This window comes from Bicyclus anynana, chromosome 24, assembly GCF_947172395.1.
Source record: "Bicyclus anynana chromosome 24, ilBicAnyn1.1, whole genome shotgun sequence".
Lineage (NCBI taxonomy): Eukaryota > Metazoa > Arthropoda > Insecta > Lepidoptera > Nymphalidae > Bicyclus > Bicyclus anynana.
In genome coordinates this window covers 4,511,065-4,524,922 of record NC_069106.1, presented here as the reverse complement: position 1 = coordinate 4,524,922, position 13,858 = coordinate 4,511,065, and the positions used below count along the sequence as shown (strand labels likewise).

At 35.3% G+C, this 13,858-nt stretch overlaps 1 protein-coding gene across 1 annotated transcript in view; it reads left to right on the top strand.

Moving 5' to 3' along the window:
• Nucleotides 1-13,858, top strand: part of LOC112052972 (uncharacterized) — a 60,561-nt gene that overhangs the window by 11,351 nt on the left and 35,352 nt on the right. The window lies entirely within an intron of this gene.

Sequence of the window (13,858 nt, the reverse complement as noted above, 5' to 3'; positions counted from 1 at the left end):
TTCAAGGGCCCATATAGCCATCCAAGTTTATAGCAGATTTTTAATTAAATATTTTCCTTGGCATAATATAATAATAATTCAAAATGTTAAAATAAGGTATTGAAGCAGTCTTGAATTTGAAGAAACTTTAACGTAGTTTTGAATAAAATAATACTACAAATAAAGAGCCTTTTATAACGGCGGCATTTCCATTATTTTTATTATATACTATTGTGTCATTATTATTATATTAATTGATTATGAAACGCAGCTAAAATTCACGTGATATTAGGTCGGAGTATGCCCAACTAGTTTCGAACCCATACGGGGCCCTTATTCAAGAGCTGGTTGGATTATTATTATAGTTAGACATATACTGTCGCGACACTTTTTGTAAAAAAATATGTGTTCTGCAAATTTGTAGTACATTATTTTATTATACATAATGAGATTCCGTGCTTACCTATGGTAAGAGTATGTCAATCTTCCAGTTTCATAAAATTATGTACGTCTGGCTATCACAGGCTCTCGGTCTATAAGCGGAAATAAAAAAAAACAATGGGTGTGGAATAGTACCTATTTTCTAAGCCATATCGCCATATCACCAAAAAAAATTTACATAAATTTAAATGTCACTTATCACCCCAAGTGGACTGCCTCGTTGGTACAACGGATAACACAGTGGAACGGTTCTGCAGACTTAAGTACTTCATAACCGTGTCGTAACACCACTGTACTTCGGAGAATTCAAATTCAAAATTAATTCACTTGAATTAGGTTTAATAACAAGCACTTTTGAAACGTCAGGTTATGCTGTTATAATATGATAGTGTAACTAAAGTCTTACGAAAGTTCTGAAGGCGCCTTGGTCCGAGAAGAGCTTATAAAAACACAGCCAGGGTATCGCCTTATTTTTGTGACATTCCACAATGTTGTCGAAAACTAAGTACCCCGTCATATAATGCAAGTAATTCACAAGGTTTTTCGTCTTTTATAATCATGTCATATTATACAGTAATCATTTATATTATGATGAGATTTTTCTATAAGCTTGAGCTTAATAAAAACCGTGAGCTGATTGAGAGACTTGTCAATGATTTCATGGCGTAGTTTATAAATTTTATTATAATAATAAAAGTAATTATAAAATCGGAGAGCACGTCGGTCGCAGCCATTATTGTTAAGATCTGGTAGTGACTAATTTATAATAAAACATCACCTTAAATTCGCTTTGGACCAGCATGGTGGGTTTAAGCTCTACATCCGAAATTCTTTCTGCTATAAGGAGGGTAGAGCGACTTAGTTCTGTAGTGCACCTTTAATAGGCTGATAGATAATGCCGTTGACCATAGCATGACCCAAAGAATACCAATTGCTATATAATGTGCCTCTCCAAGTCACTTCTTGTGACTATTCTATTTCATTCATTTATAGTTCCAAATTAAAATCCTTTGAAGAATTGCTAAACTGTACTTAGTAGCTTTCAAACTGTCAATATAATATATCCGTATACAGTAATATGTATACGGATATATTATATTATAAGACGTACTGCCAAGCGATTTAGCGTTCCAGTACGATGCCGTGTAGAAACCTAAAAGGGGTGTGGATTTTCATCTTCCTCCTAACAAGTTAGCCCGCTTCCATCTTAGACTGCATCATCACTTACCATCAGGTGAGATTGTAGTCAAGGGCTAACATGTAAAGAATTAAAAAAAAAATGTGGGAAATTTTCAGTTACAAAAATTTTTTATTTCACCACTTGACAGAACCTCAAATACAAGTTGTGAGTCCTATTTTACGCATAAAAAAGTTCGTAAATCAACACGAACACAACATAATATCTATGCAAACTATTTAAAAATTATATACACGGCATTTTTAGAAATCCAGGGCAAAACTTTAAATACGGCAGCAAATAACTATTTTAGTTTCGCCAACAGTATAGGTATAGATTGCTCTAAACTACAAAAACATCCTCTTTCGCGATCCAAAGTCCAAACAAATGCACTAATTAACAGATACCAGGTATACCATTTAACAGACAGAGTAATACATATCTGCCTTTACATACGAATATAAGAGACAACTACAGATTGTAATTACTAAATACAAATGCAATTGAGCCTGATAATTGTAACACTAATACAATCAAAATAAAGTTCAATTTAGTGTGATGGGGTCGACAGATCGAGTGTTTTAGACCGCGACCCGATTATTTACGAGAACTACAGATTTGAGAGTTATTGTAATGAAAATAAAGTTCAATTTAGTGTGGTTGGGTCGAGTGATCGAGTTTAATATATAGATAACCAAACGGGTCCCACAAGATCGGGTGTTTTAGACGTCCGCGACCCGATTATTCACGAGAACTACAGATTTGAGAGTTATTGTAATGAACATAAAGTTCAATTTAGTATGGTAAACAAAAATCTTTCAATCTTTTGATCGAGTCGGCACCCGGCGGGTCTCCAAACGGGTCCCACAAGATCGGGTGTTTTAGACGTCCGCGACCCGATTATTCACGAGAACTACAGATTTGAGAGTTATAGTAATGGACATAAAGTTCAATTTAGTATGGTAAACAAAAATCTTTCGATCTTTTGATCGAGTCGGCACCCGGCGGGTCTCCAAACGGGTCACACAAGATCGGGTCTTTTAAATGTCCACGACCCGATTGCTCACGCACAAGTAGTGATCGGGTCTCGGAGATTTGATCAATCGCGATCGACACAGGTCTAGTCTGCGACCGCCCCAAACGCTACCCGCGCATTCGTGAGGTTTATTGCTCCTAACGTATATTAAAATGTACCTACCTATGTTAATGTACGAATGTTGAGAGTCATTAGTAAATCGTCTATGTCCCATCAAAAGTTGTTTAATTTACAGTAACAATCTCGTAAGGGTGAGTGCTCGTAGAAGACCCCCTTACAAACGTTTATTTCGATTAGATCAATTAAATACCTACTACTCATAAAGCAGCATATATTTCTATCAATACAATACGAGTATATTACTACCAATCAGTCATCTATTCAATGTTTCTAGAAACCTCTGTCAACTCCCAGTTTCTTCACAAAACAAAACTTCAATAAGTGATGACTATAGTTTGCTCATTGACACTTGTTTCAAACCAAACTTTCGACCTTGGCATAGAAAGTTGACCATCAACACAGTTTAGCTACAACACAGTTCTGAAATAAAATACAATGTATTTGTGAAAAGGAAAGCGAAGTATGTATTTCGCGAAAATGTGACAGTTTGTGCGGCATTTCTAGATATATTTCTAGTCTATAATATAAAAATGAATCGCAAAATGCGTTGGTAAGCGCATAACTCATTAACGCCAGAACCAATTTGGCCAATTCATATTTTAGAATGTTCGTTGAAGTTCTAGGATGGTTTTTAAGGCGAGAAAAATTCGAATGATTGCCGGAAAAACCATAAAATACCATATTTCTTTTTCCCATACAAATGTTTTCTAACTAAAACGTAGTTAATTTGAGCTTTATTGTTATTGTATAAAGTTCATATTAATAATAATTATAAAACGGGGTAGGGTAGAGGTAGGGTACGGGTAAGGTATGGTAGGGTAGGGTAGGGGGTAGTTGAAAGTTTACATCGAGTTTCACGCGGACGAAGTCGCGGGCGTCCGCTAGTCTATAATAAAAACATTTTACTAAAAGGTATATTTTAAAACCATTGACATAGTATTACACTGTTATAATATAAGAGTAAAAACCAGTAGTATAAAACGAACCTGCGTTACGTTGAATAAAAACTAATAAATAACTTCAATTAACAAAAATAAAGAAAGTAAGAGCATTACAGAAGAACCTGCTGTTCTTCTTACTAAAAGAAAAACAATTTTTCGGCTTATTTTCTCTGTAATTGATTATCTGTTCACAGTTGTGTCCAGAAATTCGAATTTTCATTCAACTTTCACAGATAAACAGAGTCTGGAACTATGATGAGTTCTTTAATGATAAAGATGCTTGGAGGCCGTTGGATCAGCTTCCACCTTCACACAGGAAGTAAAACTATAAGAAATGTAAACAGTAATTGTTATCAATTGTAAATTATAATACTGTATGACTTTTTCAAAAGAGCAACTGTTGAGTTTCTTGCCGGTATCTTCTCAGCAGAACCTGCCTTCCGAACCGGTGGTAGAATCTTTACAAATAGTCAACTGACGTGTCAAAAGTGCTTGTAAACTGAGCCTACTTGAAATAAATGATTTTTGATTTGATTTTGATTTTGATTTGAACTTTTATACTCGTAATGCTTTAATTGAGATCGAATGTGACGGAAAAATTTATTTGAAAATAATCCAAATAGCCTTACAATCAAAGATTTTATAATAGCTCGTTAAAACTGAGGCGAACAGAAGCGACTAATTGACCGCATTCTATTGAGTTAAATAGTAAATAACGAAAGTTATTTAAACAAATTATACTTAAACTAGCTGTGGCCACGCGGTTTCCCCCACGTGGTTTTTCGTTCCCGTATACGGGAATAATAGCCTATAGCCTTCCTCAATAAATGGGCTAACTAACACTGAAATATTTTTTAAATCGGACCAGTAGTTTCTGAGCTTAGCTTTATATTATTAGTATAGATGTACAATGATGAGTTGTGTGTTTAAGAAGTTTAAAAACTGTACATACATAAATGTATAATGAAATTAAACACAAAATTGTGCATGTGTGCGCTCAGTGGAGTAGCTAAATTCTTTGTGCGTTAATTTTGTAGGCACGTAACATGTCTATAGTATAAATGTCGTTGCTTACAATCTTATGACGGCCACGTAGCGCAGTGGGTAGTGACCCTGCTTTCTGCATCCACGGCCGTGGGTTCGATTCCCACAACTGGAAAATATTCGTGTGATGAACATGGATTTTTTCCAGTGTCTGTGTGTATTTATACATTATATAAGTATTTATATGTAGTATATAAATGTGTATGAATATTATAATATCATACACATATCTTAGTACCCATAACACAAGCTGCTCTGTATGCTTACTTTGGGGCTAGATTGTGTGATATTAGTTTAAGTATATTTATTTATTATTATCTTAATAGTTCAACCAAAGATTTTTATTATTTATTACAGTTTTTAGTAGTTTAAAACTAAATTCCCAGTTACTTACATTCCCAAATTCTTTTTAGAGTTTCTGTAATCCTTTGCACATTAACAGGAGATTCTATAAATTTACGTTAGCCAAGAACTAGAGCGTAATAAGAGAAAACTCCTCATGTAAGACAGTTACTTAACTGTATGTTAGCTAATCTGTGCCCAGCTTCAAGTATATTGGTAATATAAGCCTACAACGTTCGAAGCGAGATCATAAATCAAGTGTTATGAGTTACTTTTACTCAACAGCTGGAGCGTAATCACTGTTATTACTCAGTAGCTTTGACTATTTCAAAGTGGCGCCTATACATGACACCGCCGCAACCAGCTATAAAAAGGCTCACTTTCTACCCTAGTGTTTACGTAGAGACTAATGTTGAGACTGACTTTTACTCATTGTTGTGATACCTACTACCTTTGACTAATTTGTTAAGGGGCGTATACCTAACGCGTCCGCTACCGACTATTCAAAATGGTCTTTCTGTCCTAGTGTAGAAAGTTTGTTTTTATCAATGATTTTGACTGCGATGTCACCTGATGTTAAGTGACGATGCAGTATAAGATGGATGCAGGGTTATATTGAACTTGGAAGAAGTACAAGTTTATACTCCGATGGTTCTACTCGGCATCGTACCGGAACGCTAAATCGCTTGGTGGTACGTCTTTACCGGCATGGTGGTAGCTAGCCACGGTGGTACTACCAGAAAGTTACTTTTTCAACAGTTGACGACAATAATCACGGATATTTACCCAGTATCTTTGATTAGCTCGGACGGAAAGACAGAAGAATAGGTGGACACAGCGAAAATACAAGGGTTTCTTGTTGACTACGAAACCCTTATAAGCTGTAAGTAACATGCCTCACCGTCTAATAGTCGGAAGCTTTCTTTGCATCCAGTGTAAATAGTCCCTAACTGGAGTTTTGATATTAATTGATTTATACGGGAAAGTTTTAATTTAGCCAGCAGAGAGTTAGATATAATTATGACACAGTTATGAATTAAAATAATGAAATGCCACATCGTCTAATAGTCCGAAGCTTTCTTTGCATCCAGTGTAAATACTCCCTAACTGCAGATTTGAAATTAATTGATTTATACGGGAAAGTTTTAGTTTGTATTAAAAAACATTAGCCAGCAGAGAGTTAGATATATTTATGACACATTTATGATTAATTATAATAATGCAGTGCAAGTTAGTTTGCGTGCTATTTAAATAAGAATACAAAAGAAATAAATAAATCTTTCTTCCTATCTATCTTTTTATGTAATAGCTATTCTGGTACAGTTAAAAATGCTTAGCGATATAATAGAGAGATCCTAAGTTCGATTCCCAGTTTAGGTTTTATAGTTTTATATTTTTTGAAATGGATTGATTCTGGTAGTTTGGCCTACCTTAAAGTGTATTTTATCGGTAAGGTAACATCAGTCACGGTAAAGGCCTACATTTACCTGCGTAAACTATAAGAATTTTAACAATAAACAAAATGTTAACATGAAAAAAATTAAAAAGCAAATTTTTTGAATTAATTATTAAAAAGCTGGCGTGTATAATTGTGGCAAAAAAAATGTTTTTTAATTAAGTAATTAATTGTACATTTAAAATTAATCTAAAGACCTCTACCTACTCCAAGTGCAACTTAAATAAACAGATTTTCTATTAAACTCGCAGTGTATTTTTCGGTCTGTTACTCAGGTTAATTTGTCCAAAAATTAGTAAAATGTACGTTATACTTTGACAGTACAGACAGACAGATTTATCATCATCATAATATACCGAAGGAAAGCTTTAAAAAAACAAATGTAGATAATTTAATTAACATACAGAATTTAGAATTAGTATTTTTAATTACAAATATAATAAACATTACAAGCTCTAATAATAGTTCACCGAGTCGCAAAGCTGAAGTGGTAATGGGCGGGGCACATAGTTCGAAGAGCCGATAAACATTGGGGTCCCAAGGTGCTGGAATCTCAACCCCGCACTTGAAAGCGCAGTGTTGGTCGACCACCTACTAGGTGGACTGACGACATCAAGCGAGTCGCAGGGATTCGCTGGATGTAGGCGGCTCAGGATCGTGATTTTTGAAAGTCCCTACAAAAGGCTTATGTCCTGCAGTGGACGTCCATGATGCATGATGATGCTACATTGCTCTACAATTGCAGTCTTTAGATCCGTTTGCGCATTCGACTCCTGCGTTATTACATCTGACCCATACTATCTATACGGATATGAAGCCTGAAAAGTAAAAGAGAATATCAGGAAACGTATAGAAGCGTTCGCGATGTGGGAGCTTAGACGCATGCTGGCTATCAGCTGGACTCACAAAGTAACGAATGCCGAAGTTCTGCGACGCGTCAATCAGAAGCGTGAACAGCAGACCGTCAAGACGAGAAAAGTCGCGTATCTAGAGCACGTGCTACGACACGAGAGTTACGAGCTTCTACAGCTCATCTTGATGGGGAAGGTTGCTGGTAGAAGAGGCGTTGGTCGCAGGAAGAAGTCTTGGCTGAGAAACATCAGAGATTGGACCGGGATCGCGAGCGCCGCACAATTATTTCGCCTCGCGAAGGATAGAGACGAGTTCAAGAAACTGACTGCCAACCTTCGCTAGTCGGAGAGGCACCCTAAGAAGAAGAAGAAGAATGCTACATTACGACTGGTCCCAGAATATGATAGCCATTTTATAAGAGTTTAAAGTTTTTCAGCCCATGCTTCTAAATATTTGATCCCTAACGTAATATCCTTAAATTCAACCGCCCCGTTGGACTATTGTCGTACCCACTCCTAATAGTACAAGATCCGGCATAAGGAATATATACTCATCTGTTATTTAATTGGGATAAGAAAAAACTGATAGAAAATATTAAGAGTGTGCAATATGTAATTTGGTGGTTACAAATGGTTCTGGATCTCAGATTCTGGAAAAGTTAGGAGCCTGATATTTGGGTAAATGATATTTCAAAGCGTTAGCTTCGTTATGACTGTACAAAATACACAATTTGTAAAACTTTTCTCGATAGTTTATTTTTTTGAAAAATACATGTTTTGCTTACATTTTGCTTTCAATCTCAGGAAAAGCAAATTTATTTTCTTAAATTATTGTTTTGTATAGAAAATTAGGTATATATCTTGAACATGGCCATTTTGTGTTTCGTTATGTTGTTTAATTTACTTGCAATTAGGTAAAAATGGTTTTGGCGCTCACGTCATCAAATTTGCGTCGCGTGTCAATCGCTCCGTACTTTTCACTCACGTGAAAATCATAATTCGGCGTCTCGCTTGCGCTTCGAATTTTATCCATATCGTACCGACACGCTGTGCGCTCTTAACACTGACACATTGCAAATAGGTTGCCTAGTAGAATTGCACCCTTTGAGTATTAAATAATATATTTTTTTTATTAAATTTTGTTAATCTACTTTCTCTCTTGGCTTCATTAATAAAAATCGTAAACTTTTTAAAAGAATAGCAGAATTGAAAACGTAAAGGATGTCTGCTGTCACACTGCAACTGTGAGGTTGTCAGATATAAACAGTTGAGTGATATTATACAAATACCATGAGTTATTTAGTCGTATAATCTATACTAATATTATAAATCTGAAGAGTTTGTTTGTTGGATTGAACGCACTAATCTCAGGAACTACTGGTCCGATTTGAAAAATTCTTTCAGTGTTAGATAGCCCATTCATCAAGGAAGGCTATATATTATCCCCGTATTCCTACGGGGACGGGAACTACGCGGGTGAAACCGCGTGGCGTCAGCTAGTATGTCAAATAAAAGCTAATTTTATGATTAATTTTACTGTATTAAGTTGCCTTTGATCTATTACATAGTTTCTTAGATTTTGTATCAAAAATACGTTCGGTCGCAATTTGACTAGGCAAACTGTTTGCAATGTGTCACTATGAAAATTATCCATCATTTCTTTTTATAACTAATAAATAACAGATGAGGGTATATATTTTTAATGCCGGTTTTTAGACCATAATACAGTTTTTTTCCGACTAGCTTCAACTAGATAAAACTTTATTTATTTCGCTTATGATTTAAATTTAATTTTTATTTAGTATATAGTTTGCTAAATGTGGGGCAAAATAATTTTAATTTGTTAGTTAGTTTCTGTTTGACATATAAAAATAAATCTATACTAACATTATAAAATTGAAGAGTTTGTCTGTTGGATTGAACACGCTAATCTCAGGAACTACTGGTCCGATTTGAAAAATTCTTTCAGTGTTAGATAGCCCATTTATCGACGAAGGCTATATATTATCCCCGTATTCCTACGGGAACGGGAACCGTGCGGCGTCAGCTAGTATATTATAAGAATGTAAAATAATAATCATTGGACGACGGTGCATTCTTTTTGTAGTAGAAATCGTCAAGCTGACTTGCTCGAAACTCAGAATAAGAAGACCTAAAATATAGCTTGATCGTGGAGTCATTAAGGTTTCTCTGAAAAGCAAAAGTCTTTACTCTTTGCCGTAAATAGGAGAGAAATCCTAACGCCTGCCGGATATACATACTCAATACTCATAGATATGAAGTAGTCCCTAAAGACTGACAGTTGAATACATGCTCATTAATATTCATAAAGAAACTGAATAGTTAACTAATAACTAATAGTTAACCTAAGATCAAACAGATTTCACTCTGAACACGTCTGAATAATGTCTTTGTTTTCTTACGTGCCCGTTAAAGTAGGTTAAGTAAACTTATTACTATTTTATTTATTTACTAGCTGACGCCGCATGGTTTCACCTGCGTGGCCTTCCTCGATAAAGAGGCTATCTAAAACTTAAAGAATTTTTCAAATCGGACCAGTAGTTTCTGAGATTAGCGCGTTCAATCAAACAAACAAACAAACAAACTCTTCAGCTTTATAATATTAGTATTGATTGTGTGCCCACAAAATCACCGCAAAATGTGATCCAATATTTAGCGACTCAACTGAACGCCCACATGCACAATTTTGTGTATAATATTTTATGTCTAAATAGTTTTATACTTCCTAAACACACAACTCGACATTGTGGACAATATTTAGGTATTATGTGCATAAATAACTTTCGTTGTTTAATACGCGACTAAATTAAATTAAGACTATAATTATACACATTAGTTTTGATGCTCTAGTGCCCTATCTCTAGTATAAAATATCTTTGAAGTCGTTTCTATGCTGTATGGTAGAATGGAGTCTTCAATATACAAGTCATTGGTGGTTTTATATTAATACGTTATTAATATAAAACCACCAGCCCCCCCTAGCCAAGTGGCGCGCCGATTTCTTTCTACGATCGCTAACGCTTCGAAAACTAGAAAGATGTATGGGAATGAAATTTGCTATCGACAGATCACGTGATCAAGATCTGTCATTCCCATACATTCCCATAGTTTTCGAAGCGTTTGCGATCGTAGCAAGAGAATCGACGTGCCACTTGGTTAGCGGGGCAGGCATAACGATAAACTGCACTATTGTGAAGTGGATTTTTCGTAGCTACAGTTTTGTATACATTGTATCTACTTTGTAAACACTATTACTTTTTTTTTAACGTGGAGAAATCCTCATGGATACCTTCTCGCCCCGGGGAGGCAAGCAGGTTATGTCGGATTTCAACCGACTAAAATCCCACGGTGTTCCGACTCGTCGCCTGATGACTGAGCCACGGGAACATTTCGTAAACTGTCGCAACCCAGCCAGCGACACTCGTAAATCGAGCTCTCCTTTTGTGTTACTGAGATCGCTTCGGGAACACTGAAAGCGTTATCAACTAGAGGACTTATCTCCGGTGGGTGACAGATTCCCCGTATCTATCACCCGGAGATCCTCGACAAGGAGGCAAATGACGGTCTCTACTACTAAGTCAATTAAACTCAAATGAAATGGAATACCAGACCCATCAGTACAAAGATGGTAATTATGACGAAATGCGTTCATTTTATTGCTTTGGGCGGCAAAAACACTTTTCTTTTCACTCCGCGACCGTGTAAGATTGAACCCCGACCACTTTCACTCGGACCAGATGTAATTTTCGAACGAGTTGTTTGGTCGGATTATAATTTGTATTCAGAGCTTTAAAGATTCTAGCCAACGTCCCGCATTTTCATCCACGTAGTTCCCGTTTCCATGAGAATAAGGGGATGAATTATTATAGCCTGACACTCAGAAATAACTTGGATTTCTATTGGTAAAAGAATTTTCAAAATCGGTTCAGTAGATCCAGAGATTATCCCCTAAACACCAAAGTTACCTTTACATTTTACCTCTTTATAATATCAGTATAAACTAATGGATGCCCGCAACTCCGTTCGCGTGAAATTGTATTTTTTTTTTACAAATCTCGCATGAACCATGCTTTTTCTGGGATCAAAAGTAGCATATGTTCTCCAAAGTTCATTAACTTTTGAAATGCCCTTCCAGCTTCCGTTTTCCCTTCCACCTACATGGGTATATTCAATTCAAGAGTGAATAGGCATCTTCTATGCAGGCGCGTTCCACCATAGGCTGCATCATCGCTTACTGTCAAGCATGATTGCAGCCAAGCGCTCTATTATGAAAAAAAATATTTGATTTTTTGTATGTTTAATTGAAATCTAACTAGATCTGTACTCTCGTAAATAAATTATTATCTTAGTTGATAGTATTTCTCATAAAACCGAATTTTATGTAATCTTTTGAGAAAATGAAGATTTTAAAACATTATGATTATGATGATGGATATAGTTTTTAACCACTATCAAATGTTAATGATAATGACTGCTGACCAGAATGTTAAAGCTAAAAAGCTAAATAGCTTGAAGTTAAAACATTTAGATTTATATTCTTTAACGAGCAATGTCAAATGTTAATGTTAATGACCGGTGCCGACTATATAACGTGATATCAGAGGTCATTTGTTATTTTTTAAAATTATTGCAAAATAATGGTTGATTAAAAAAAAACTTAGCCGAATCTACTCTCTACTGAAACAGGTATCCGGACTGATTTAGGTTTTGAATAGAAATCATCATCATCATTACCAACCCATATTCGGCTCACCATTGAACAAGAGTCTCCTCTCAGTATGAAAGGGCTTAGTCTACCACGCTGGCCCAATGCGGGTTGGCAGACTTCATACACGTAGATAATAATTTAATTCCCAGGTGTGTAGGTTTGAGACACTTAATATTTAATTTGTTAAAATGCGCGTAATGGAAAAGTTGGAGGTGCATGTCCCGGACTGGATTCGAACCTACGCCCTCCGCATTGAAGGCGCATAATACATTGGGCTATCACGACTATCCACCATCAGGTGGATAGAAGAACTCTTATTCGGTACTAAAATATTTTCATTGTAATATTTTCATAACATGAGGTAATCTAGTTAGATCTCGTCATAAAATCCTATTAATATTATAAACGCCAAAGTTTGTATGTATGTTTGGATGCATATTTGTTTGGATGTTTGTTACTCTTTAACGCCGCTACTTCTGAAGCGATTTGGCTGAAACTTGGAATGGAAATAGATTTTACTCTGGATTAACACATAGGCTCTTTTTATCCCGAGATTTGCGAAAACTGATGATTTCGATAATATGAATGTTTGTTACTCTTTCACGCCTCGCCTAATGAACCGAATTAGCTGAAATTTGGTACTAAGATATATTATAGCCTGGATTACTTTTTATCCCGGAAAAATCCATGTGATTCGTGAAAAACTAAATTCCACGCGGACGAATTCGCGGGCGTGCGCTGGTCAGGTATAATTTTGAAAAATGCTTAATTACCATATAAGTAGCTACTTAAAATGAAAGTTCAAGATAAGATGAGATGAGCATATATTTAACCAGCTGGTTTATGACGTCATTAAATTTTACTCACTAGAAAATTTTATATTTAAAGAGGTAAAAGCTGCCTTGGTACAAAATGTTTTAATTTAAGGTTTTTTTATTATTTCTTTTTACAGTAAGGTATTTAGTTATGGTAGGATGCTTTTCTTCGTTTAAAATTTTAAACTTAATAAAAAAATCTTAAGATTACAATAATTATAATTAGTTATAAGTTTTTTGGATGTAAAAGTTTCGTTTATGTTATAAGTTAAATACGATTAAATTTCAATTAAATTTAATTAAATTTAAATTTTTAGATTAAATTGGCACTATCCGTTTTCTATTACTTCTTACATTGCGGGGTATTTTGTCTGGAGGAGATCGCTATTAGCGATAAGACCGCCTTTGCATATTTCTACCTTATTTTGTTACTTCATGAATATTGTTTTATATTATTTATGTGCAATAAAGAATATATCTATCTATCTACGATTAATAAATATCTGCCTATAGAGCTTCACTTCAGAAATGAGAAAATTCGAAAAGCAATATTTTTACTTTCTTAGAAAAATCCTTACGTACCCTGACTACGTATAAGACTATGATATAGGAAGATCACGGCACAAAAAAAATCTCCAAGGTGTAAATACCTTGTGTAAGCGTATCAGGATTCAGGTAATAATAACTTCTTGATTGTTTGAATACTTTTTTTTATTTCAATTACTTAATTTGATCTTTCTGTTGGTGGTGAAACTACTCATCATCATCATCATCATCATCATCATCATCATCATCATCATCATCATCATTATTAACCCATATTCGGCTCACTGCTGAGCTCGAGTCTCCTCTCAGAATGAGAGGGGTTAGGCCAATAGTCCACCACGCTGGCCCAATGCGGATTGGCAGACTTGTTTTCCTTCACCG